Below are 22,343 nucleotides of genomic sequence, written 5' to 3'. Positions count from 1 at the left end.
CAGCTGTCAACAAATAATTGTCACTGTTTTTTTGTTGAATATATGCTATATGGTAATTGATGGACCTAATAGGTATCTAAAGCCATTTGCACATAACAAATAGGAACCGACACAACACAAAACACTGTTGCTGTATGTAGATCCTCATAGGCATCCTTGAGATGGGCACCTTCAGTTTGACATTTTCTCACTTCATGAGTGAACTAGATCTTTTTTGTCCTCTACATGAGTGTCCAGATTCCTTTCTTGCTTTCTGTTACTGGGAACTGTATTTTCCTACTCCTCACCTCTTACTGTGAACTTCACTAGCAGCTCACTTTGGCTGCCTGGCACTCCTCAACCACAATTTGCAACCATCCCTGCCAGGGAAAACTTTCAACTGTTTATTTTTGCTTGCTATTAAAGGCATAACATTTCTGCCTTTCCTGCATGTTTTCAGTGCAAGGCACTCCTTCCATAAACTTAACAAGCCCCTAATCTGTTTCAGGGCAGTGGTAGACCTTGGGATCACAAATTTCAGTGGTGTCCTATGCAATGCCAAAATTTGACATCTCTCTCTCACACACCCTTGCCTTCCTTTTAAAAAAAATAAATAACAATTTTTATTAACAAACCAATCAAATCACATTAATTCCAAATTACAGAGCCAAATTTTAATTTTTTGTTGGGGGTACCCATGTTTCAAGCTCCGAAAGGGATCCGGTCATCTTATTGCTGCTGCTTTGATGTTCACAATTCTGTCCAAATAATGTTCATAATTCTATCCATTCCTTCTTTGTTGTTTTCCTCATCTCTTCTTGTTTTTTTCGTATATTTTTCCTTTCTTTACTTTGTGACCTCTGATAATCTCCACAAGCGAGTTGAAAACAAGCATTTTTATAATCCTGTGTGGATTTTTCCATTCATCCAAGAGTCATATTCAGAGAGCAGACGCATTTCATCACTTCCATAAAAACAATCTTCATGTCTGCTCATTAATCTTCGCAGGCCTGTCACTCCCTTCTCAATTTTCTCAGGGGGTTCTGCCAAGAGTCCGATATAATAACAAAGCCAAGGCCTCCCCCCCTCTTAATCGTCAATCCTGGAGCAAAGCCTGCCAACATGGCGACTCTCTTTTTATAACTGTGCCATTCCAAAAGCCTTTGATTCTTTTCCAGATCTCCATAAACCATGCCTTTGGTTAGTAATTCATTTCCACACAGTTTCTTAATCATCCCGCTTATAGTCAATTGTGCAACGGTAACTTCTTGGGGAAGGATTGTTAGGTAATCACATAGAGAGAAAAAAGAAAAGTCCCCCCCCTTTCTGTCCCGTTCCGACATACCGACCCTTTGATGTATCTTCTTCTTGATATATTTTCCTGTTGAATCCAGCCCGTCGCTCAGCTTCACAGAGGTCACTTCAATTAGCAGTCTAAACTCCCGTTCTTCACTCGAAACATGTGCATTTGCTGCTCTCTCTAATTGTTATTTTGAGCTCCTGCAACCAGGTCGCGCAATCAGAGACGGCGTCGGGAGAGCTATCCCACATGAGTGCTGTGCGCCTAGTGCCCTCACCCCCTTCTTCTTTCGAACTCGGGGGTGATTTATGACAACCGCAGGTGAAGGCAGTGTTTCCCCCCATTCCCTGGGGAAACAAGGAAGGCTACATACTCCCATATTAGCCTCTTAATTGCCTCGTGTGAGACGAAGAGATGGTATTGTCGGCCATCTTCCAATGCGCCCTTAGTGGCCCCCACACACCCTTGCCTTCCATGCTACATCATAGTTGTGGAGTCCCCTGCGGCACTCCAGAGGCTCCATGTCCAGTGCGACTGAACCAGCCACACTCTCCTAAATCCGCCTCTGTTCAGGGCTACTTTGAGGTCTGAAGGGACCATGGCAAGAACGGACCTCCTCCTCCTCTGGTGGATGCCTCGTGATGATTTCCTAGAAAGCCTGGCTGTGACACTGTACCAGATGCTCCAGGGCATTGTGGGAAAATGAATGTGGCAAATGCTTCCTCCTTCCAGCTGCTTGCTGCAGGGGCTCCAGTGCTGCTTGAGGGTGCTAGCTGCTGAGGCTGGCCCTTATTCCCTGAATGTTAATTCCATGTTCATGGTGATCCAGTTCTCACATTTCCTTTGTGGTGCAACAGTTCCTGAGATGCTGATTTGTGTGGGGTCAGGATTGCATGGGGAGCCAGTTGTGTGTGGCAGCTCCCTGTGGGGAGGGGAAAGCAATTTTCACCATCATTTTCATGCAGTTGTGCTGATGAGGTCATCTAAAACAAACAGACTCCTGCTCTTACTCCATGATGGCACCTTTGAGAGCCAGAGAAAAGTGGCATATGTAGGCATTGGTGAGAAGGGCATTTTACAGGCTTTGGGGATGTGGCTAATGAATATAAATGGGGTGCGGGATCTTGGTGTAAACTTGCATCCCTGTTGAGATCACATGCTTTCACTTGCACACCTATCAGTAATAGGCTGAGGTGGGGGAAGGGTACCATAACAGTCCTATATGTGGCTGGTGTTTCAGTGGCTGCCGCCCAACAATATTGTTATGTCCTAAGCTTGGATCCTAGAAAAATAGGCAAGTAGGGTCCTAGAATGCAACAACTGATTGGCTTGCAGCAGCAGCCCAATCAGACCCCAGGAGGAAGCTAATCAGCAAATCAGACGGGACCCATTGTGTAAATAATGTATATAAAAGTCTGGGGTTTGGGGGGAAATTCAATCACTGTTTTACAAGCTGCAATAAAGAGCATGAAATCACTGCAGGACTCTGAGTATATTTCAAATATCAATATGAGAATTAGGCTGGAGAGGATTTAGAGGGGGAAGGAGCTGAAGAGTGTCTATTCCCAGCCCTGAAGAGAACTCCTGAGTCCCTACCCTTGTTCACATGAAGCCTCAATTCACCACAGACACTTTGACAACTTCCTCTTCAAAAATACAGTGGTACCTCGGGTTAAGAACTTAATTCGTTCTGGATGTCCGTTCTTAACCTGAAACTGTTCTTAACCTGAAGCACCACTTTAGCTAATGGGGCCTGCCGCTGCGCGATTTCTGTTCTCATCCTGAAGCAAAGTTCTTAACCTGAGCTACTATTTCTGGGTTAGCGGAGTCTGTAACCTGAAGCGTCTGTAACTTTAAGCGTCTATAACCCAAGGTACCACTGTAAAACAAAAAAACACACCAGAGGACAGCGTGGGCTGGCCTCCACTGACTTCTTTGGCGGCAATCCTCCCAAGTGAAGAAGGGAGCAGGTGATCCAGAGAGGGGTTTTCTTAAAATCTTGATGTTGAGCTCCTTTACATGGGTTTCCCACCCACTCCCAGTTTCTGCCTCACTTCTTAATTTCAACAAGGAGCAAGTTCCCCTCCCCCAGTTCCACTAAAAATAAGGCTAAATCTCCTACCTTGTATGCATAATTACACACATTATCCTATGCATAATAATAGATGCATATGCACTCCAGGTTTCTTAAACTGACCATATACCTAAAGGGATACATACAACAATGCATATGTATAACTATAAAAATGTGTACATATTAACATACTCATAACTGCAGAAATGTAGTACAGAAATACAACTCTTTTATGCATATTATATGAGTTGCCAAAATTGTAAGGGTATTAGTGGGTTGGGAAAGGAGAACCCTGATATTAGCAAGGGAGGCCAGCATGGGGCTTGGGATCACCACTGTTGAGGGACGAGGGAGGTATGGCGGTGGGAGCAAATATTATAAGTGAAGGGGTTTAAGATACAGATATGCTTGAACCTCTTCCAATCTGCACCCCACCTCAAGGGACGAGGGTAGGCTGAGCAGGGATTCCCCACCTCCATCACTGGTGCTGTGCAATGCCAGGTCTATAGGCAATAAAACTGCCACCCTGCAAGACTTCTTAATCTCGCAGGGGGCTGATCTGGCTTGTGTGACAGAGACCTGGGTGTGCGAAGGCGAAACAGTCGCCTTGTGCGAGATGGCACACCCAGGTTTCTCCATCCTCCACCAATTGCAGACTGGAGGGAGGGTGGTGCTGTTAATCTGGGATTGCCCTTTCAGGGCTCTGCCAGCGCCATCGATCTCCGGCATTGAATATGTTGGCCTGGTGTGGGGCACTGAGGAGAGCCTGGCTGTCTGGCTGCTGTACCGACCACCTAGTGCACTGGCAGCCACCCTGTCAGACCTACGGGAGGTAGCGGCAGGCTGGGCCCTGGAGTTCCCTAACCTATTAGTTTGGGGAGACTTCAACATCCACGCAGATGCTGCCTGGACCTGGTGTCTTCCATGGCACCACTAGGGCTCTCCCAGTTTGTTTCAGGCCCCACACATCAAGCAGGCCACACACTGGATTTGATCTTTGGCGTAGGTATAGTTGTGAGTATGTCCTCCCCTGTGGTCTGATCACTACACTCTGAAAGCCAGGATTGACTCCCCACCCCCACCCCCACTTGAGTGGCGAGCCTATTTGGCCCCGCCCATGGAGGCTGTTGGATCCTGATGGATTCCGTCAGGCCTTGCGGGACCCTGCCCCCCAGTGGCTCATTAGATTTAAAGGGGACTACCTCTCCTGGCATGCCCTGCGGAGGACCTTACGGTCCACAAATAATAACACCTTGGAGGTCCCAGGCCTCAAAGAGGTCAGACTGGCCTTGACCAGCCCTTTTCAGCCCTGGCCCCAGCCTGGTGGAATGCCTTGTCGCAAGAGACCAGGGCCCTGCGGGATCTGACATCTGTCCACAGGGCCTGCAAAACGGAGCTCTTCTGCCAGGCCTTTGGTCGGGGCCCAGTCTGACCCCCCCCCTCTTTTTATAAGACCCTGCATGTACAGTAAGTAGCCTCCCTAACTCCTCCCACTGACTCATATAAGATCAGCACAAATAATTGGGCCTGGGGAGCACTTAATAAACCCCTAGAGTTATAATTTGTGGGTTGCTATCTGATTTTATTCTGATCTTAATTTGATTTTAAGCTGTATTTTAATCGATTGGTTGACAATGTTTTTAATGTATTATACACTTTGATGTTAGCCGCCCTGAGCCTGGTCCTAACCGGGGAGGGCGGGGTATAAATCATCATCATCATTATCATCATCATTATCATTATTATCATTATTTGTATACTGTACATAATTATGTACCTAATTATGCTTTAAACCAAAAACCAAAAAAACACACCCAACAATGCATGAGTGGCTCACATATAAACAGAATAAAAAAATTCCTTCCAGTAGCACCAACTAAGTTAGTTCTTGGTATGAGCTTTCATGTGCATGCACACTTCTTCAGATACCATGGACTTCCATTTCATGCGGCTCAATGTGGTGCCTTCCATGGTTCCAGTTACAGATAGGTAGCCGTGTTGGTCTGCCATAGTCAAAATGAAAAAAATCCTTCCAGTAGCACCTTAAAGACCAACTAAGTTAGTTCTTGGTATGAGCTTTCGTGTGCATGCACACTTCTATCTGAAGAAGTGTGCATGCACACGAAAGCTCATACCAAGAACTAACTTAGTTGGTCTTTAAGGTGCTACTGGAAGGAATTTTTTCATTTTGACTATGGCAGACCAACACATATAAACAGGTTATTGATACAAGAGGCAGTCTGATGCAAGCAAATGTTGACCAGGTTGAAATCACCAAATTCCTTGTTGAAATCAGTTTAAAAGAGATTCCCCCTCCATCCCTACATGTGATTTTTGCTTAAAAGGAGAACAGGAAAGAGGTTTAGGGAAACCCAAGTAACCCTGATTTAAGTATCAACCCAACACTTGATTGCAAACGAATTTAATCCAGGTGATCCCTAGCTGCCACCATCACATCTACAGTACAAAGAATCTGGCACCTTGTGTAACATGGTGAAAGCATGAAGCCCTTCCATTCATTTGCATTTAGACAAGGCAGCAAGCCTTCTGGTGGTTGGAAGGGCTAAGAATCCAGTGACACAAAAGAACGCAACACTGGCATCTTGACTAAAATTAAGGTGAAGGAAATTGGCACCAGGTTTTACCAAGGGACGCGGGTGGCGCTGTGGGTAAAACCTCAGCGCCTAGGACTTGCCGATCGCATGGTCGGCGGTTCGAATCCCTGCGGCGGGGTGAGCTCCCGTCGTTTGGTCCCAGCTCCTGCCCACCTAGCAGTTCGAAAGCACCCTTAAGTGCAAGTAGATAAATAGGGACCGCTTACCAGCGGGAAGGTAAACGGCGTTCCGTGTGCTGCTCTGGTGCCGGTTCGCCGGAGCAGCTTCGTCACGCTGGCCACATGACCCGGAGGTGTTTGCGGACAGTGCTGGCTCCCGGCCTCTAGAGTAAGATGAGTGCACAACCCTAGAGTCTGGCAAGACTGGCCCGTACGGGCAGGGGTACCTTTACCTTTACCAATTCTAATGCCAGGATGGTGGTACTTGCAGAATTAATTATTTTGTGAATTCCAATATGAACTGACTTGACGCACACCTCCTAGACCAATGTACAGATCAGGACATTTGACATATAAAAATTGTAGTAATGTACATTTTGTGAGAAAATATGTTCAAATATATATATGCTTTCGTAGATTTTCACGGGTACAGGAATGCAGGTTTTGGTGTCTTCGGGTGTCTTCCCGTGTAAGAGTCGGGGTGTCTGGGCGACGTTTCGACGAGGTCTCACTCGTCATCTTCAGGCTGGTGCTTTCGGCTTCTTGTTACTGGAACAGAGCAGAATCTGGTGTTTGAGTTCCTATAAATACTGTTGAGGGGTGTGGTGTATAGCCTCCAACGTTCTGGGCAGAGAGGAAGTTCCTAGATTAGTGTGCCTTTTCTTCTTTTGTTCCTTAATTACTTGAGGGATATCTTGAGTGATTTCATGAGTGATATTCTGAATACCACTGGGTGGGTCATTAAGTGTAGATTAGTTGCTAAAGCTTTCGTGTCTTGACCTCTTGAGCTTGTGAAGAGTTTTTCTGAGAAGATGGCTGTGCTGCATTTAGTTGTGCTCTGGCTTGGCTTCGTGTATAGGGGCGAGCTGTAATTTTGTGCCTTGTGCCAGCCAGATCTGTGTAGGGATTGCAGGAAACAATCTGGAAATTAGCCCTCCCCACAAAAACCGACACCAGAACCAGAGGCACACAAAACGCCGTCACCAATCAACCACACCAGACCCAAACCCAGACCCTCTCCACAGACATATTACAGACTCCATCCAGTAGCCAAACTATACAGGACAGAACAAGCTTGTGAATGAACATAAATGAAACTGAAAAGGGAGTTACATCACAAAAAATTAACTTGTTCTCCAGGATTTCACATTGGCTGATTTTGACCTGGTTGGATTTTAAAACCCTATACATCATGGGATGACCCCCAGAGACCTTTAGAAGGAGTCTCCTGATTGCACCCCTGCAATCAGCTGCATTTGTTCTCCCATCCTTTTGGTTTTGTGACCCTAATAGGTCCACTTCTCTTACATTACTTTAGTTCACATCCTGAGAAAAATTATGATGCATCTTGACCCCAGCCCTGTTTTGACTACTCATCTGAAAGTTTGCAGAAATGCCTGTGTACATATTGTATCCGTGTTATTCAACATCAGCAATAAGTTCAATTAAATGCAGATTGGTCACATGTTTTGTCAGCCATTCTTTGTCATGGTGACAAGAAGGAAAGGCCACCCTTTTATAGATAAATATTTTTTATTAATTTCCAATTATTAAAATCCAATATAAACCACATTTTATCAATGTCAAATTACAATTCAGATTCAAATATACCGGTATATCAATTATAAAGCCAATTATACATTTTGTATGACTTCCCGCATGCTAGATTTCAAGGTGAGATGATTTTACTTCATCCTGCTTCCAAGTCTTAATTAATCCAATTACATTCATTCTTGATCTTAATCTCTCATCAACAGCTACAGTTCTGTTTTTTAATATATATATATATTTATTAAAGATTTCTTGGTTTACAAAAGTATGTGCAATGTTTCTTTTTTCAAGTTACATTTTCTACAGATCAGTTTCATTTGTTGAGACATTAGTGTTACATTAGGAAGAAAAGGGGGGAAGAGGTGGGGGGGAATGGGGGGTGGAGGTGGGGTCAGGCAGCAAGGCTTCTATTCTACTTAGTGTATGTGTGGGGTTTTGTGTCAGCATCACTTGTGTGGGTTCTCTTTACTATTTGCTTGTATTTCTTTGGTGGTGAGAGAAGTTGGGGTTGGCCTAGGGTGTGGTTGATTGCTTTTGATTGGCTGTGGTGAACTTTGTTTTTGTGTGTAAGTGGGATGTGTGATTGATTTGTATGCTGTCGGTGGATTCTTGTCGTTGTCTTGTTGGGCTGCGTATGTGATAAAGGGGAACCATATGGGGGTGAAGGCGTCTTCTTCTATTTGTCCCCGTGTCAGTTTCAGTTTATTGGTTAATTTTTCTAGTAGGGCTGTTTCCCATACTATTTGATACCTTTGGTCTATGCTTACTCCTGACAGGTCTCTCCAGTGTCTGGCTATAGTGCATCTGGCTGCTGAGAGTAGGTGAATTATGAGCTCTTTGTGTTGTGAGTAGGCATTATTGTCTTGGAAGATGTTTAGGAGGGCCAGTTCTGGGGTGACTTCTATTATTATTATTTTAATAATTTTTATTAACCGGCCAATCAAATCAAATTAAGTCACATCACATAAGTTCCGAATTACAAAGCCGAATTTTAAATTTTGTTGGGGGGACCCATATTTCAAGATCCGAAGGGGGATTCTGATCATCTTCTTACTACTGCATTAATGTCCAAAGCAGACCAAATCAGTCCAAACAGAGTTCATAATTCTATCCAGTCTTATCTTGCTGTTTCCACATCACATCTTGTTCATATATTTTCTCTTTTTTCTTTATGATCTCTTCTGATAGTCTCCTTAAGCAGATAAACACCAATATTAATCCTGTGTGAATTTTTCCGTTCTTCCAATCCTCAAATCAAGATGGTTTTCATATATCATCACCTTCATAGATAACATCACTCTTTCCATCATTATCTCACAAAACTGTCGCTCTTGAGTCCCTCTGAGGAGTTTCACCCACAGTATAAAAGCAGCTCTATTTCTCCTCCCAGACTCAAAACCTCCGACAGAACTTCCCAATATGGCGACGGCAATTTTAACTGCGTCATTCCAGAGCTCTTGTACATTCCACGCTCTTCTTAAAACATGCTTTGGTTCGAAAGTTTATCTCCACACAGTCTTAAATCCACAGCTTAAGTCCTTAAAACGACATTTATGACTCGTGAGGGGCGGGGATTCTTGTTTAATCACATAAGGAAAGAAGGGAAAGTTCCCCCCCTCCCCCATCAGTCATTTGCCATACCGTATCTTGGCGTATCTTCTCATGATTTATTCTTGTCTTGTTTTATCAGAGATCTCTTCTGTCAGCAGTCTTTACTCCCCCTTCTTCGTTGAAATATGTGCAATTAGCTTCATCCAAATTGTTTCTTTTGAAGTTCTTGCAGCTAGTGGTGCGGATCAGGGACGGTGTCCAGGAGTGCCGGAATCCCACAGGAGGGCTTTGTGCCTAGTGCCCCCACCCCCACAAATTCGGGGGTGGTATAGGGCACAGCAGGCAAGGGCAGCCCCCCCCCCCAGGATGGTGGGGGGTAAGGAGGCTAATTATCTGGGGTGACTTCTAATACTTGCTTAGTTATTTTGCATATTTCTTGTATGATTGATGTCCAGAAGAGTTGGATTTTAGGGCATTCCCAACACATGTGTAGGTATGTGCCTGTGTAGCTGCATCCTCTAGCATTTTGGTGAGGTTCCTGGGCATATTAGCTTTAGTTTCCATGGTGTTAGGTAACACTTGTAAGTGTTTTTCAGAGTGAGTTCTTTTCTTTTCGCTGATATGGATTTAAAGGGAGGTTTAGACCACATTCTGGTCCATTGGGTGGGGTTAATCTCATAGCCTATGTCATCCTCCCATTGTTTTTTGATTACATCTAGGGGGTTTGTGGGATTTTGGAGTAGTATTTTGTATATTGTGGATACTATCCCTTTGCTGTGCCCCTTTGTTGTTAGGGGGAGGTTTTCGAAGGTTGTCAAGGGCCTAGTTGCTGCTGATTTTACTACTGGATTATTTAAAAGGGCATGTAATTGGTAATATAATGTTAGCCAGGGCACTTGGGTGTCCCCTAGTTTGTTTTGTATTTCTTGTGTTGATATGGCAAGCCTTTGGTTTGCCAGGTTTTTATCTGGAGGTTTTATGTTGCAATAATGGAATAGTGCGTTTTGTGCCAGGGGACTTAGTGGGGATGGGGTTGGGGGCAGTTTACCTACGTCTTCTTTCCATGCTTTAAGCATGGTCTATGTTTAGTGTTGTGAGAATTTTCCTTAGTTTATTTGGGAGGAATGGGTATGCTGTGGTGCAGGTATTTTCAATTGTGTCCCTCTCCAGGTGTAACCATTGTTTTATCTCATCTTCTAGTATATACAGGATTATGGCGTACTTGGCTGGCGATGGAATATGCTTCTATGTTGGGGATTCCCCATCCTCCCTCGGAGGAGGGGAGGTGCAGGTATTTGGGACTTATTCTTGGTTTTTTGTGTGGGAAGATAAGTGAGTGTAGTTTTCTTCTGCCACTTGTGAAGTTGGGCTGGAGGAATCCAGATTGGGAGGGTTTTGAATAGGTAGGTTAGTTTTGGGTGATCATTTTGATCATGGTTATTTTGTCTGAGAGAGTGAAGTTGGTGTTGTTCCATCTCTTCAGACCTTTGTTGATTTGTCACCACAAGGCGTTGTAGTAGTGGAGGTATGATTTGTTGAGGTTTCTGGCTATTTGTACCCCTAGGTATCTGAACTTCGTGTGGCAAAGTTTTATCTTGGTGATGTTGGTAAATTCTTTTTGGGTATGAGGGGGCGTGTTGAAGCACATAGCTTCAGATTTTGCAAAATTTACCCATATGCCCAACACCATTGCAAATGTGTTGAGTTCTCTGATTAGGGAGGTTGCTGTGTTTATGGTGTCTGGTGTTGTGACCATTAGGTCGTATGCAAAAAGCCCTCATTTATAGGTTCTGCCTTTTATTTCCACTCCCTTGATGTCTGTGGCTGCTCAAATTCGGATTGCTAGAGGTTCCAGAGCCAGGATGAATAGGAAGGGAGACAGTGAATATCCTTGTTTTATGCTTCTTTGGATTACTATGGTATTAAGAGTCCATACTGTTAGTCCTGCATTTTGATGAGGCTCAGGAATATACCGTATTTTTCGCCCTATAGGACGCACCGTCCCATAAGGCGCAACTCTTCGCAAGCCGTGGGAGCCCAGCGCAGGGCTCCCGCGCCTTGCAGAGAGGTGTGCAAAGTCTGGGAGCGCTGGGCTCAGCGCACTCAGCCTTCGGCATGCAGGCAACTCTCCGCAAGCAGTGCAGGGCTCCCGCTGCTTGCGGAGATCTGCGCGAAGCCTGGAGAGCGAGAGGGGTTGGTGCGCACAGACCCCTCTCGCTCTCCAGGCTTCAGCGAAAGCCTGCATTCGCCCCATAGGACGCACCCACATTTCCCCTTCATTTTTGGAGGGGGGAAAGTGCGTCCTATGGGGCGAAAAATACGGTATTTCTTTTGGGAGTTTGTAAAAAGTTGGGACCAAATTTCATGTTACTTAGTACTGTTAATAGGTATTTCCACTATAAGCAATCAAAAGCTTTCAGGATGTCTAGAAACATAATTGTCAGTGGGAGTTTAGTTGCCTTGCTGTGTTCAATCAGATTCAGTAGTTTCCTGATGGGGTCTGTTATATTGCGACCAGGGATGAAGCCAGTCTGGTCTGGGACTATTAACTTGTGTAGGAAAATTGTTAGGTGGTTGGCAAGATTGATGTGAATATCTTGTAGTCTTGGTTTATTAATGAGATTGGGCGGTGTGATTCTACTTTGAGGCTCTCTTTCAGTAGTAGTAGTAGTAATAATAATAATAATAATAATTTATTTATTTATACCCCGCCCATCTGGCAGTGGTTTTGGGATAGAGACTATCTTGAAGGAGGCCCAGGTTTTAGGAATGGGCCCCCCTTTTATGATGTCACTGAATAGGCGGGTCATGTAGGGCAGCAGGGGTTCTCTGAATTTCCTATAGAATTCTGCTGTAAAACCATCTGGGCCTTCTGTGTGGCTTCAGGTTTTTGAGGACCTTATCTATTTCCTCTGGGGTGATAGGACTGTCCATGAATTCCTGTTCCTCATTGGTTAAGGTAGGCATGGTCAGCCCTGCTAGGAATTTTCTGATTTCCTCTGCAGGCAGGTTATGGAAGGTATATAGGTTGGAGTAAAAGAAGGAGGAGGAGGAAGGGGGAAGGGAGGGGAAATTAGAGTAAAATATAAAGAAGAAATAAAGGAGATAGAAAGAAAAAGGGAAGGAAAAGAGAGAGGAAAGAATAGTAATGATAAAAATTGAAGTGGCGGTCCAAGTTATAGCATGAGGTAGGTGGCCACAAAAGGGGGGGGGGTTACCACTGAAAATGGGTGGGTCTGTGATTTGTATTATTGTTATTATTATTATTTGTTGGGGGGAAGGAGAGGACAGAAAGGAGAGAGGAGGGAAGGGGATGGAGGGGGTAGGAGATTTCAGAGTTAACAAAGAAGGAAATTGAAAGCAAAAAAGAAAGAAAAAGAAAAAAGAAAGAAAAAGAAAAGAAAAATCTGAAGATGTTGAGATGGTGTGCTTAACAGTAGTGTGTGTGTGTGTGTGTGTGTGTGTGTGTGTGTGTGTGTAATGAGAAAAGTAAAAAATATATATGTAGAAAACCCTTTTGAGAGGGGAAAAATAAAATTGTGGGGGGGGTATTCTCTTTAAAGAGAAAAAGGAAAAAATGTGGGATGGGGGAAGGAGAGGAGAAGAAAGGGGGGAAGGGGGAGGAAGGGGGAAATAACAATAGCAATAACAGCAATATGGAGAAAAAGTTTTGTTTTAAAAGAGGATGGTGATAGTACAGTGATACCTCGGGTTACATAAGCTTCAGGTTACATACGCTTCAGGTTACAGACTCCGCTAACCCAGAAATAGTGCTTTAGGTTAAGAACTTTGCTTCAGGATGAGAACAGAAATCGAGGCCCCATTAGCTAAAGTGGTGCTTCAGGTTAAGAATTTTGCTTCAGGATGAGAACAGAAATTGCGCAGCAGCGGCGCGGCAGCAGCGGGAAGCCCCCTTAGCTAAAGTGGTGCTTCAGGTTAAGAACAGTTTCAGGTTAAAAACGGACCTCCGGAATGAATTAAGTACTTAACCAGAGGTACCACTGTAATGGATGGAATTGGCGGGGGGGGGGGAGGAAGGACTCCTCTTCAAACAAACAGGGGATTTTTATGTTATTCTTTTTTTCTATTTAATTTTAAAAAATGAGAGATAAAAATAAGAAAAGTAAAAATTAAAGAACAACAAAATTAAAAATAAATAAATAGAAAAGAACAGCAAGCCTGGGGCAAAGTGGCAATCCTCGGGAGTAGGCCTGTGTTGGTTCAGGGCGTTCTTCTGGGTGCCGCCATTTTAATTCTTAAGAAGTAATTTTTTCGGGTGGGAGGGAAAGAAAAAACATATTATTAAGAAATATTTTTTAAAAAAATTAAGGAGAGGGAATTAAGATTTGATAGATAAATAAATAAATAAATAAATAAATAAATAAATAAATAAAGATGGTTGTAGCGGCAGTGCCCCCCCCTCAAAAAAGGAAACGAAAAAAGAGAGAGGAGGTTTTGAATAATAATGAAAAATATTCTTCCCGTGGGGGAGGGGCCTTGCTGCGCTCTCTTTTCTTCGTCCCGCGGCCTCCCTCTGGTCTGCTCCTGGAGTGCTGGCCACTGGGGAGGTAGACTCGGCCTGGGCCAGGGCTTGGTCCCACCATTCTTCGTGGCCTCCCTGGCCCTCCTGGTGCTCTTTTCTACCTTTGGCGCTGGCGGCAGTGGTGGCAGCAGTAAGCTGGGGAGGTTGGGGCTTCTTCTTTTTTCTTGTCCCCCCCCCCCATGTTGGCTCCGGAGGCCTCCAGGGCCCAGAGCTCTGCTGGGCCGTTGGCCAGGTGTTCTTGGTTCCGGCTTGGCCAAAGTCGCTGGGGGGGGGGGTTCTTGGCGGCTCCCCTGGCTGACACACTGGGCGCCCCTGGTTCCTCTCTGGTGGCAGCATTGGTGGCGGCAGTCCTGGTGGCCTGGGAGCCAGCCAGGCAGCGCAGTTGATGCTGGCTGCCTTCAGGGGCTCCATGCCGCCATGGTGCTCGCCACTTTGCCTCGCTGGAAGTTAGGTATAGAGTTTTTGTCTTCCATTTGAATTAACACATTTAATAAAAAAAATCTCCTGCAAAAGGAGTTCTATATCCCAAATATTTCCTCTGTGTGATGTTTATCTTATCCATGTTGTTTCTTCATTCTTCCTGTTCTCTATCTGTCCTGCACAGCATCGCTACTTCTGCTCTTCCACTCTTCCCCTCTTTTTGTTCCCAGAAAATGAGGCAGAGACACGCCATTCCCAGAAAATGAGGCAGGGACACGCCCAATGACACTGCAAGCAATAGCCTCCAGAAGATCAAAAGAGACTACGAGGCTCTCGGAAGGAAATTGAAGCAACTAAATGCACAAATTGTCATCTCATCTGTCCTCCCAGTTGAACGACGTGGCCCAGGGAGAGAGGGGAAAATAGTGGAAGTGAACAGCTGGCTCCGCAAATGGTGTAGAATCATAGAATCATAGAATCATAGAATCATAGAGTTGGAAGAGACCACAAGGGCCATCGAGTCCAACCCCCTGCCAAGCAGGAAACACCATCAGAGCACTCCTGACATATGGTTGTCAAGCCTCTGCTTAAAGACCTCCAAAGTAGGAGACTCCACCACACTCCTTGGCAGCAAATTCCACTGTCGAACAGCTCTTACTGTCAGGAGGTTCTTCCTAATGTTTAGGTGGAATCTTCTTTCTTGTAGTTTGGATCCATTGCTCCGTGTCCGCTTCTCTGGAGCAGTAGAAAACAACCTTTCTCCCTCCTCTATGTGACATCCTTTTATATATTTGAACATGGCTATCATATCACCCCTTAACCTCCTCTTCTCCAGGCTAAACATGCCCAGCTCCCTTAGCCGTTCCTCATAAGGCATCGTTTCCAGGCCTTTGACCATTTTGGTTGCCCTCTTCTGGACACGTTCCAGTTTGTCAGTGTCCTTCTTGAATTGTGGTGCCCAGAACTGGACACAGTACTCCAGGTGTGGTCTGACCAGAGCAGAATACAGTGGCACTATTACTTCCCTTGATCTAGATGCTATACTCCTATTGATGCAGCCCAGAATTGCATTGGCTTTTTTAGCTGCCGCGTCACACTGTTGGCTCATGTCAAGTTTGTGGTCAACCAAGACTCCTAGATCCTTTTCACATGTACTGCTCTCAAGCCAGGTGTCACCCATCTTGTATTTGTGCCTCTCATTTTTTTTGCCCAAGTGCAATACTTTACATTTCTCCCTGTTAAAATTCATCTTGTTTGTTTTTGCCCAGTTCTCTAATCTGTCAAGGTCGTTTTGAAGTGTGATCCTGTCCTCTGGGGTGTTAGCCACCCCTCCCAGTTTGGTGTCATCTGCAAATTTGATCAGGATGCCCTTGAGTCCATCATCCAAGTCGTTGATAAAGATGTTGAATAAGACCGGGCCCAAGACAGAACCCTGTGGCACCCCACTAGTCACTCTTCTCCAGGATGAAGAGGAACCATTGATGAGCACCCTTTGGGTTCGGTCAGTCAGCCAGTTACAAATCCACTGAGTGGTAGCATAGTCAAGACCGCATTTTACCAGCTTCTTTACAAGAATATCATGGGGCACCTTGTCAAATGCTTTGCTGAAATCAAGGTAGGCTACATCCACTGCGTTCCCTTCATCTACCAGGCTTGTAATTCTGTCAAAAAACGAGATCAGGTTAGTCTGACATGACTTATTTTTCAGAAATCCATGCTGACTATTGGTGATCACAGCATTCCTTTCTAGGTGCTCACAGACTGTTTGCTTAATGATCTGCTCCAGAATCTTCCCTGCTATTGATGTCAGACTGACTGGGCGGTAATTATTTGGGTCCTCTCTTTTCCCCTTTTTGAAAATAGGAACATTTGCCCTCCTCCAGTCTGCCGGGACTTCGCCTGTTCTCCAGGAATTCTCAAAGATGACTGCCAGTGGTTCTGAGATCACATCTGCCAGTTCTTTTAATACTCTTGGATGCAGTTCATCTGGCCCTGGAGACTTGAATACATCTAATCTAGCCAAATATTCTTGTACTATCTCCTTAGTTATTCTGGGCTGTGTTTCCTTTGCTGAATCATTTGCTTCAAATTCTTCAGGTCGGGCATTGTCTTCTTTATCGGAGAAGACTGAGGCAAAGAAGGCATTGAGGAGTTCAGCCCTTTCTGTGTCCCCTGTTTGCATTTCACCATCTTCTCCTCTGAGTGACCCCACTGTTTCTTTGTTCTTCCTTTTGCTACGAACATACCCATAAAAGCCTTTTTTGTTGCTTTTAACCTCTCTAGCAAGCCTGAGTTCATTCTGTGCTTTAGCTTTTCTGACTTTGTGTCTACACGTGCTGGCTATTTGTTTGAATTCCTCTTTGGTGGTTTCCCCCCTTTTCCATTTTTTGTACACATCCTTTTTTAATCTTAATTCAGTTAAAAGTTCTTTAGATAGCCACCCTGGTTTCTTTAGGCACCTTCCATGTTTTCGTCTCATTGGTATTGCCTGACGTTGTGCTTTTACTATCTCCGTCTTAACAAACTCCCAGCCATCATGAACTCCCTTTCCTTTTAGTATTGCTGTCCATGGGATCTCACCCAGCACTTCCCTAAGTTTTATGAAGTCGGCTTTCTTAAAGTCAAGAAATTGAGTCCTAGTATGCTTGGCTGCTACTGTCCGCTGTATAGTAAACTTCAGAAGAGCATGATCACTCGCGCCTAATGATCCTTCCACATCTACCCCACTAACCAGGTCATCAACATTGGTTAGGACCAGGTCTAAAATGGCTGTTCCTCTTGTTGCTTCTCCCACTTTCTGGACAATGAAGTTGTCTGCAAGGCCAGTGAGGAATCTGTTTGACCTTATGCTCTTGGCTGAGTTTGACGTCCAACAAATATCCGGGTAATTGAAGTCCCCCATTACTACTATCTCCCTTCCTTTTGCATGCTTGGCCATCTGTTCCAGGAAGGCATCATCTATGTCCTCCGTTTGGCTTGGGGATCTATAGTAAACTCCCACAATGAGGTCTCTGTTATTCTTCTCTCCCTTAATTTTGACCCAAATGCTCTCACTTTGGCTTTGAGGTTCTAAATCTTGGATCTCTTCACAGGTATACACACCCCTGACATATAACGCCACTCCTCCTCCTTTCTTGTCTGGTCTGTTTCTCTGAAATAGATTGTATCCCTCCATTATTACATTCCAATCGTGGGACTTATCCCACCAGGTTTCAGTGATGCCTATTATGTCATATTTAGTTTGCTGTACCAAGAGCTCAAGCTCATCTTGTTTATTTCCCATGCTTTGCGCATTAGTGTACAGACATTGAAGTCCATTAATCATTCCCCCGTGTCTCTTATTTAAGGATTTTTTCCTCCCTCCACTAGGTCCGCGTGCTGTTTGCTCCATTTGGTCTATGACATTTGGATGATCATCTTCATTAATTGATAGACTCCTACCTTCAGGAGCACTGTCCCCCTCCCCCACATTAGTCAGTTTAAAGCCCTCCTGATGAGGTTTCTGAGATTTTTGGCAAAAACATTTCTCCCAACCGTTGTGAGGTGCAGCCCATCACTTGCCAGAAGTCCATCTTCAAGAAACTGCAGTCCGTGATCTAAGAATCCAAACCGTTCCTGTTTACACCATTTGCGAAGCCAGCTGTTCACTTCCACTATTTTCCCCTCTCTCCCTGGGCCACGTCGTTCAACTGGGAGGACAGACGAGATGACAATTTGTGCATTTAGTTGCTTCAATTTCCTGCCGAGAGCCTCGTAGTCTCTTTTGATCTTCTGGAGGCTATTGCTTGCAGTGTCATTGGTTCCCACATGAACCAAGAGGAAGGGGTATTCGTCAGTGGGTTTTATGATTCCTTGCAGTCGTTCAGTTACATCTTGGATCTTAGCCCCGGGGAGACAGCACACTTCCCGAGACATCTTGTCAGGCCCACAGATCACTGCTTCTGTTCCCCTCAGTAGGGAATCCCCTATCACCACTACACGCCTCCTCTTGGGTTTGGTCGGGGTTCTTCTGTGAGCTGTCCATTCCAAGGTCGCCTGCACATTCCCTGAGGACTGACTTTGCTGCTCGTCTTCATATACCTGATCGACTGTAATGAGGGAGAGATCCTCAAATGGAGTCTGCTCTTCGTCTTCCATGCTAGGGGAGAGGACCTCAAAGCGATTGTGTATTTCTAAACAATCAGAGTGAACCCTGGGCCTCCTACTTCTTTGAGTCACGTTTCTCCATATATCTGGTGTCAGGGGATGATTAGCTGCTTGTGCTTAAAATAGTGCCCCTTCAGAGTTTGTGCGACCCCACAAACCTCTGTGTGTGACAGAGCTCCTCAGACATGTCTGCTCTAGTCACTTGTAGAGTCCGACAGTGGCTGTCTGCGGAAGCGCTTCCAGCAAAGAAGTTCCTTAACGGAAACGCGTCTCCTGGACTCACGACGTGACAGCTTCCGGCGAAGCATAGGTCTCCCTGCAGTTGCTTCTGACACCTCCCCGCTATTTTCGCTCGAAGTGTCTCTCACCCCTTTCTCTCCCCTTCTGCTTCCTGCCTGGGCTGCTGCGTCTCTCTCAGCATTACTGAGATCCTCCTCCAGAGACCCCGCGCTCCCCCTGCTGGTCCCTGCTTTGGCTGTTGACTCTCTCCCAGTCTCTGGGAGCCCTACCACTTCCCTTTCCTCCGATGTCAGTTCCCTGACATCCACCTCCCCTCCAGGGCCCCCCTCTCCCCCGCCCCTACTCTCTCCTCTGGGCGGTGAGGAGCTGAAACCCCTAAAAGAATCCTCTTCATCTTCCGACGTCTCGAACATTTCCCTCCATCGGTCTTCGTTCCGACTCGCTGAATCCTCCTCCACCTCGGAATCAGCGAACCCCTCCAACTCTTCTTCTTCGTCGGTGGTGGCGAAGTATTCCCTCCGGAACCTCGCCACTGGCTGGGGTTTCCGAGGGAATCTCTGATGAAAAGTTTCAATCAAAACCTCGTCATCTACATCCTCTGCCCTGACCCAGGTGTTTTCCGACTCCGGCTCCCCTTCCCACATTACCAAATACTCTACTTGCTCTCCCCTCCACCTGGAATCGAGAATCTCCGCTACATGGTAGCTGTGTTCTTTTTCCTCCATAGCTGGTCCCCTATTGACCCTCCCCTCTCTGTCCCCTATATACGGTGACAGCAATGATCTGTGGAACACTGGGTGTAACTTCATGTGGTTAGGTAACCGGAGTCTGAAAGCCACTGGGTTGACCTGTTGCGTGACTTCAAATGGGCCCAGCCTTTTGGGTCTTAACTTCTTACAACCTCCTTTAAATGGTAACCCTTGGGTGGACAACCACACCTGGTCCCCCACCCTAATGCTTTCTCCTTCCCTTCTGGTTTTGTCTGCCTGCCTCTTATATTCCTCCTTCGCCCTGTTTAAATTAAGTTGGAGCTGGCGATGGATCGCTTCCATTTCTTCAACGAACTGTTCTGCGGCTGGAACGCTCCAGTTCTCCCCCTCCCCCCCTGGGAAGGCTCGGGGATGACACCCGTGATTGGCCAAAAAAGGGCTCATTCCCGTGGACACGTTCTCCGCATTGTTATAGGCAAATTCTGCCAACGCCAGCTTCTCCACCCAATCATTCTCTCTGTCATTCACATAACACCTCAAATATTGCTGGAGGACACCATTAGCTCTTTCCGCCTGCCCGTTGGTTTCTGGATGGCGGGCAGTGGAAAAATTCACCTCTACATGCAATAAGCTCATGAGCTTCCTCCAGAACCTGGAAGTAAATTGTTTCCCTCGGTCCGAAACCACCCTCAAGGGGGCACCATGCAATCTAAACACATTTTCCACAAACAATTTAGCGGTTTCTTCTGCTGTGACCGCATGTGAGCAGGCTATAAAGTGGGCCATCTTGGTTAACAGGTCTACCACAACCATAATGGCTGTCTTCCCTTTGGACCTGGGCAGATCAGTCATAAAATCTATTGCCACTGCCTCCCATGGTCTTTCCGGCGTGGGTAGTGGTTCTAATAAACCTGCCGGTGCCCGCCTCTCCCCCTTGGCTCGTTGACATCGGTCACACCCTCTCACATACTCCCGCACATCTTCCCTGACCTTGGGCCACCAGAATTCCCTGGTAACCAGCCACATGGTTTTGTGTTGCCCAAAATGCCCTGCTGTGGGGCTATCGTGCAGTTGCTTGAGTACCTTTTCCCTCAATTCTCCTTCAGGTACGTATAACGCTCCCTTGTAGTACAACGCCCCGTTTCTCTCCTCAAAACCCCCGGGTTTGTCTCCCTCCCTCCTGAGACCCCTGAGTTTGTCCTGGGCATATTCATCCTGCACCGTTCCCTCTATCAGTTCCCTTAGCCCCACCAATGCCGCCCCACACACCCAGCGATCCTCGGGAATGACATGGGTCTCTTCGGGTGCACCCTCTCCCTCCAAATATTCAGGTTTGCGTGAGAGAGCGTCCGCCCTAACGTTCTCCTGGCCTGGTACGTAACAAATCTCAAAGTTAAATTTGGAGAACTCCTGGGCCCATCTCAACTGCCGTTGGTTGAGCACTCGCGCAGTTCTCCAATACTCTAGATTCTTATGGTCCGTGCGCACTTGCACCTTCTGTTGTGCACCAATTAGTAGGTGCCTCCATCTCCGGAAGGCCTCATAAATCGCAAGAAGTTCCCGGTCGTACACCGTGTAGTTTCTCTCAGATTTGTTCAGCTTTCGCGAAAAGAAGGCACACGGTCGCCACTCGGACCCCTCCTTCCCCGGCTGCAGAAGAAGCACCGCCCCTATGGCTCTGTCAGAAGCGTCTGTTTCGACCCTCAGCTTTTTTTGTAAATCCACATGTAGAAGTTGTTCGTCAGAGGCGAAGGCCTTTTTCAGTTCCTCAAACGCTCGCTCCGCCTCCCCCGTCCAAACAAACTTCTTTTTGCTGCTGAGACAGTCCGTGATGGGCGCCGTCAGGTGAGCGAAGTTTCGGATGAACTTACGATAAAAGTTTCCAAACCCTAGGAACCTCTGCACATCCTTCTTAGTCTTGGGGGTTTTCCATTCCAGCACCGCTTGAACCTTGCCGGGGTCCATGGCCAACCCCTTGTCTGACAAGCGGTACCCCAGGAATTCCACCTCCTTGGTATGAAACTGACACTTCTCCAGTTTCACCCACAGTCTGTTGGCTTGCAGCCTGCTCAACACTTCTCTGACGTCTCTCACATGTTGCTCCTCATTCTCCGAATACACCAACACGTCATCTAAGAAGGCCACGCAATTCTTGTAGAGCAAAGGCCCCAGTACATGGTTCATAAAGGCTTGAAAACACGCGGAGCCTGCTTGTAATCCAAAAGGCATAACGAGATATTCAAATGCCCCCAAAGGGGTGAACATGGTGGTCTTCCATTCATCCCCTTTCCTTATACGTATCAGGTTGTACGCCCCCCTTAGGTCCAGCTTTGTAAAAATCTTTCCTTTTCGCACCCTGGTCAAAATATCATCAATCCTGGGCATAGGAAAAGCCACCGGCTCTGTCACTGCATTTAGGGCCCGAAAGTCACATACCAGTCTCGGCTTGTCCGTGTTCTTTTTATCCACAAAAAACACTGGGCTACCCCCCGCTGCCTTGGACTCTCTGATGAAGCCTCTCTTCAGGTTCTTGTCAATGAACGCTCGCAACTCCTGCATCTCCCTGTCTGACATGGCATACAACCTGCCTACAGGAAGCTGTGCTCCAGGGAGTAAATTGATCTGGCAATCAAAGGGCCTATGCGGGGGTAGTTGGTCAGCCTCCTTCTCGCTGAACACGTCGCTGAGATCAGCATACTGTGATGGCACCTTCCCCTTCTCCATCACTTCCGTCCCTGCTAGGGTGGCTTGGGCCCCTGCTGACCCCTTTTCCCCCCTGCAGTGTTCTAAGCAATGTGCGGAACCGAAGGAAACCACTCTTTGATGCCAGCCCACCAGCGGATCATGTAGGGCTAGCCAGCTCATTCCCAAAATAATGGGAGCGCCTCCCAAGGTGGCCACATTAAACGCTATCAGTTCTGTGTGCCTTGCCACCCTCATTATCATTGGGATGGTCTGCAAGCTGACGCCTCCTCCCAACAGTTCTCTGCCATCGATCGTGGTCACCTGCAGGGGGTTGCTTAAGGGGATAGTCTGTATCTGGTGTTCAGCAGCAA

At 46.3% G+C, this 22,343-nt stretch overlaps 1 protein-coding gene and 1 long non-coding RNA gene across 4 annotated transcripts in view; both read right to left on the bottom strand.

Annotated features, from left to right (window-relative positions):
* The window catches only part of GMIP (GEM interacting protein), a 108,791-nt gene that overhangs the window by 67,843 nt on the left and 18,605 nt on the right, over positions 1–22,343 (bottom strand). The window lies entirely within an intron of this gene.
* On the bottom strand, positions 588–3,472 carry LOC309524548. Its single transcript, XR_014215996.1, has 2 exons — positions 3,402–3,472; positions 588–2,201 (listed from the first exon to the last, which is right to left on the bottom strand). It is a non-coding gene; the product is annotated as an uncharacterized lncRNA (long non-coding RNA).

The sequence above is a fragment of the Podarcis vaucheri genome, assembly GCF_965113315.1.
Source record: "Podarcis vaucheri genome assembly, chromosome: 2".
Lineage (NCBI taxonomy): Eukaryota > Metazoa > Chordata > Lepidosauria > Squamata > Lacertidae > Podarcis > Podarcis vaucheri.
Note: the sequence above shows the minus strand (reverse complement) of the source record. Positions and strands in the feature narration are given on the sequence as shown.